We start from the raw sequence: 6,000 nt of genomic DNA on the forward strand, positions 1-6,000 counted from the left end.
CCAAAGAAACCAAGATTTACTTTATTAAGTAACACCACGCTTAATCCTATGTTTTTGTTCTGGGTTAGTGTATGCCATAAAAATTAAGTTGTAAAATATAATAAGGATATGAATGATGGAGATAATTATTCATAATAATAAATATATAATTCATAAATAAATGTCTTTATAGTTTGATAGGACACACAGGACCTGATTCGGTTTAACACACTTCAGATTATTTATTTGTGTTTGAATGGCATTCATTTGCTTTAAGGTCAGTTGGAGTAAAAATCCTTTGAATGAAGATGAAATGTTTAAAATAAGGTGTTGAACAGAGCTAACGCGGCTAGCATGCTACATACAGTTTTTATTGTGGCTGTATCGGCACTGCTAGTTTCTTCAAAAACGTGTGTAGTTTCCTAATAAGTCAAATGTAGACATATAAATAAATAAAATAAAACATGATAATATATACAATCCCTGCTGTTAAATACAGCAGAAAATGTTTGTGCTTGCGCTGCTGCGTTAGCATGCTAAGCTAATGCGAAGCAACCCGGGTCATAATTCAGTGTAACGGTCACATCTGATCATAATATGATTATTTATTTAAACATTGTCTCTTTATTTGAGTGGTTGTTTCATTAGTTGTGCATTTTCATATTTATATCATCTCCGACTGTCTGTCCTTCATACAAAGTGGCCGGTGTCTGGCTGATTCGGTTATTTATTTAATGAGATTTGAACTAAAGTCCTTGACGGATCCGGTACACCACCCGAGACGAACCAGATCAGAACAGCGATCCAGATCTCGTAAAACGCTTCGATGGTTCAAATGACATCTATGATCTGAAACAATCTCGTATTATTAATCCTCTAATCTTCACGTGAAAGTGTTTTCTCACCGTGCTAACGCGCAGCCCGCTGGTGAAGCTGCAGATGGGTTCGGACGGTTCGTTTCGGTCACATGTAGCGGATGAAGATGATCGGTGAACCCGTGAGATTTAGATCGTCTGCTCCACGGCTTAACTCGGTTCCGAGAGTCCGTGTCCTGATCGGATGCATGCGCTTCAGTTACACACACGCATGTTGCTGGAGTCACGCAGCCGAACCGACGAGCGGCCGAACCTCTGGATCTTCACTTAAATCCCCGAATCGAACACAGTACACGCTTGAGATCAGACTCGTAAACTCATCTTTCCGCTACGGCTGAGGCGTGTCGGGCATGTATTCTCTGGGCCTCTCCTCCGAGATGATGATGATGATGATCTTTGGCTCCGTTATTCTGGACCTCATACAGGCCGCGGGCACGCGCAGACTCAGTAAGGGCACGCGCACCGGTACCGGCCCAGCTTTGTATCTGAAGACCCCCAGGAGTCAAACTAGATGTGTAACATTAAGAAACAAACTTCCATCTTTGGAAGTCCAAGAAACTAAAAGTGTCCACAATAAAGTCACTGTAGAATAAAAAGAAACCGATTCCTAACCACATCCTACAAACAAAATGAAACCAAAAATATTCAGGTGCTATTTCGCGGTAGCTGTATTTGGAAAAAAGTTGGTAAACTATGACCCCCAGTGGGCAATTCAAAAACAAGTACGTAATCTATCTATCTCTTAAGTGAATGATCATTAATGATTTAAATTTTATTTCTATTAGAATCAGATTTTTTTTTTACCTACATACTAAAAAAGGCATCCATTGAGAGGACTTTACCCAGTTAGTTACCTCAGCTACTATTTTGTTTATTACTTCACCTTATGAAATCACCTGGTTAATAGATAATCTTTATAACTAGTTAACACTGGTTTTCCATAAGCAAATCTGATTAAAAAAAAAAAAAAGCTACTGTAAAGCAGGTAGGCTACATTTTTGAGAAGTAATTCCACATGTGTGGCTCTTTTGTGAGATCTTCGCACTAGAATGCATATTAAAATAGATTACGTTTAAAAAAAAAAAAACTTTAAATAGTATGTTTAGAAAATGAAAGTGTCTTATTTTGAGGCAAGAGTCAAAAAAGTATCATAAAAATGTTCAAAAAGATACTGGGAATAGGATCAGATAGTGGATGTTAAAGCTTATACAAAGTTCTATGGGGTCAGTTGAGGTTGAGATGAATGTTTATTTATCTTTTTAAAAAAAGTTGCATCTAAAAAATACCTTTGAGCTGGAACACGAATGACCTGCCAAAAGAAACATGCACATTTTGTACCAAATGTAGACGTATTAGTTAAAGGTTAAAGTCATGGACCTTAATAAAATGGACTTTAATAAAAGTATTAAATGGCACAGAAAGGGAAAGACAACACAATTTACTCAGTTAATTTATTATTTAGAATTCTTAAATATTCATGCAAAATCATTAATTCTGTAATTCTATTTCAAATATAATTTTATTTAAAGAGGTGCCTGTTGTTGCACAGAAAATACTTGGGAGGATGTTAATAAGACGTTTATGTGCACCCTCAGATTTTCAAATAGTTGTATCTTGGCCAAATATTATCTTAACAACTCCTTTACATCAATGAAAAGTTTATTTATTCAGCGTTATTCTTCCATTTATCTCTATGAAGTTGCTTGGACACAATCTGTGTTTTAAAAGTGCTACATAAATAAAGGTCACTTGACTATTTTATGTTGACATAGTATGACAAACAAACAAACATTTTGTCCTTTGTAGCTTGTCAAACATGATCACGCTGAACTGTGGTTGTAAAAAAAAAAAGTCACAAGGTAGAGAAAATAACTTTTACTGATTTCCATTATCCCTTCAAAGTAAATGTCATATATTGTACACCACTAGAGGTCTCTGTTTTGTCATCAAGTGGGGAAAAAATGTTTTGTAATTCATATATTCCATTCTTATAGCTAAAGTATACATGTTATAATGTTACTGGATTTAAGACTACTAAATATTTTAATAGTAGTGTTTCACCAAATGTAATCACATTTTAATCTAATACTTGAGTGAGATAAAGGTATTAAGTTAAATACATTTAGCTTGATGTCTATTGCTGTAATTTATAGTGTGAGATCACTAAATTATATATAATTATTTTATTGTCCTAAAACAATCCTGTAATGGCATCTGACTAGTTTCCACTTGGTACAATATGTGACTAAAGTGTTATACCTTTATATGTTACTGAAGGGCAAATAGTGTACGGTGACGATTGCATGTTGATGCTTGCATTTATGTTTACTCGGCTATTTAAATTCATCACCTTTCTGAAAACAAATGTCTGGTTCCAAACAATACACTGCTCAACCTTGGGTCAGTTGTGTCCACTATTACCACCGCATTCATGTTTGAGTACAATTACTGACTTGAATGAATAAATAAGTAAGTATACTTTTTAGTATTTAGTATACTCATTTATATACTTAAAATAAATTATATAAAATAAAAATCACTATTTAAAAAATAAATGTCAACTTTTATATATAGTTAAGTTTTTTTTTTTTTTTTTTTAGGTGTGTGTGTAAATGATTCCATAAAGAACCTTTAGCATCTGAAGAACCTTACTGTTTAACAAAATGTTCTTTGTGATGAAAGAAGGTTCTTCAGATTATGAAAAGTTAAGAAAGAGATGTTTTTTTTTTTTAAAAAGAACCTTTGACTGAATGGCTCTTTGTGGAACCAAAAATGGTTCTTCTATGTGAAGAACCTTTTAAAGCACCTTTATTTTTAAATTGTGTCAAACAGAGCAGTTCAGAGTTACTACAATTCTTTTGTGTGATGAATGATGACAGAATTAAATTTTTTGGCTGACCTAACCCTTAATGTTACATATCATATGTTTGTAGTGCTGATGAAGGGCTGAAAAGTCCATTATATATTTTTTTGTACTTTTGTTAATATGAAGGGCATTTTCATACTGATTGTTTAAAGGTGTTTTACCCATTTGAATTGCATTGCAGTGTATTGTTTTAGAGTTGAAGGAAATGTCTGTAAACTGGCAATTAAAACAAAACAACAATATTTTATTAATTTTATTTATTATGCCAAAAAAGAATAAATGAATTATATTAAGAAAACCAAAAATTGTTAATGTTACAGCAATAAACTAAACAAAAATTGTAAACACAGGCTGGAAAAAGCCCCTTGTCATCCAAGATGTTCATGTCTTTCTTTCTTTAATCGTAAATGCTGTTTTTTGAGGAAAACATTTCAGGATTTCGCTCCATATAATGGAATTCTATGGTGCCCCCGAGTTTGAACTTCCAAAACGCAGTTTAAATGCAGCTTCAAAGGGCTATAAAGGATCCCAGCTGAGGAAGAAGGGCCTGCAAAACAATCGGTTATTTTCTAAAAATTGTTTAGAGCCCTTTGAAGCTGCATTTTGGAAGTTCAAACTCGGGGGCGCCATAGAAGTCCATTATATAGAGAGAAATCCTGAAATGTTTTACTCAAAAATCATAATTTCCTTACGACTGAAGGAAGAAAGACATGAACATCTTGGATGACAAGGGGGTGAGTACATTATCTGTACATTTTTGTCCTTTAAGCACAAGATGCTATTTGGAGCAAATCATGCTGGATAACATGTTTTACACAAAATCTTGAGTTTATGCAGCTTGAGTGCTTTTGTGAATAAAGCAAAATAGAGACACATTGAAAGTCCAGAAACTTTTCACTTAATAGCTGATATTACACTAATAGGCCTATATCAATTGTAATGGTATTAAACTAGAAAAATGCAAAATAGAAGTAACTGCAAAACAGCTGCTGTATCAATCAATCAAATACCTTTATTTATACAGCACTTTTAACAATACGGGTTGTGTCAAAGCAACTTTACTGTATTAAAGGAACACTCCACTTTTTTTGGAAATAGGCTCATTCTCCAACTCCCCCCGAGTTAATAAGTTGAGTTTTACCATTTTGAAATCCATTCAGCCGTTCTCCTGTTCTGGCGATATCACTTTTAGCATAGCTTAGCATAGATCATTGAATCCTATTAGACCAATAGCATCACGTTCAAAAATGACCAGCGAGTTTCGATATTTGTCCTATTTAAAACTTGACTCTTCTGTAGCTATATCGCGTACTAAGACTGGTGGAAATGCAAAGCTTCAATTTTCTAGGCTGATAAGATTAGGAACTACACTCCCATTCCGGCGTAATAGTCAAGGAAGTTTGCTGCCGTAATATGGCCAAAGCAGGAGCAGTAATACCACGCAGCACATGTGCAAATGCTAAACTAGCTGGAAACTCATTTCTGATAATACTCCGCCTGCTTCGGCCATATTACGGCAGCAAACTTCCTTGACTATTACGTCGGAATGGAAGTGTAGTTCCTAATTTTATCAGCCTAGAAACTCGCAGCTTTGTATTTCCACCGGTCTTAGTACACGATATAACTACAGAAGAGTCAAGTTTTAAATACAACAAATATGGAAACTCGTTGGTCATTTTTGAACGTGATGCTATTGGTCTAATAGGATTCAATGATCTATGCTAAGCTATGCTAAAAGTGATATCGCCAGAACAGGAGAACATCTGAATGGATTTCAAAACGGTAAAAATCAACTTATTAACTCGGGGGGAGTTGGAGAATGAGCCTATTTCCAAAAAAAGTGGAGTGTTCCTTTAAATAGGACAATAGTGTCAATAGTGCAAAAGTTCCATGTTGCAGCAAAGTCAGATTTGCAAAGAACTCATCTGGTTCGCCTGGTTTTGCACCAATGGCTGTCTAGGTAAGGAGTTCTTTACTGATGAGCCGTATCCGGGGCTCATCTAGTTGATGTGGTCTCCGCTGACATTCAGGCACCGATATAAAGTTGGTTTGACGTTTGACGTTGGATGTTCGACAGATATTCAGCCGCGAAAAACGTCAATAGATCCTTAGTGGATGAGTTTAACTGTATAAAAATGAGCTTATTTTGTAAAATATTGAAACGTAGAACTTGACACAGCTGACAGTTTATTTGTTTAAATCCTCATCGATATGTTGTAACTATGGTTGTAACGCATAAAGGCTCTAGCAGCGGCGAGCTCGTGTTTAGGCCAGCTAGGG

General features: G+C 35.1%; 1 protein-coding gene across 1 annotated transcript in view; it reads right to left on the minus strand.

Annotated features, from left to right (window-relative positions):
* lpgat1 (lysophosphatidylglycerol acyltransferase 1) overlaps positions 1–1,398 on the minus strand; it is a 42,320-nt gene extending 40,922 nt beyond the window's left edge. Inside the window, exon 1 of the mRNA XM_073853194.1 lies at positions 885–1,398. The gene's annotated coding sequence lies outside the window, so the exon portion shown is untranslated. The remainder of the gene's footprint in view (positions 1–884) is intronic.
* Positions 1,399–6,000: the final 4,602 nt, after the last annotated feature.

Source organism: Garra rufa, chromosome 13 (assembly GCF_049309525.1).
Source record: "Garra rufa chromosome 13, GarRuf1.0, whole genome shotgun sequence".
Taxonomy (NCBI): domain Eukaryota; kingdom Metazoa; phylum Chordata; class Actinopteri; order Cypriniformes; family Cyprinidae; genus Garra; species Garra rufa.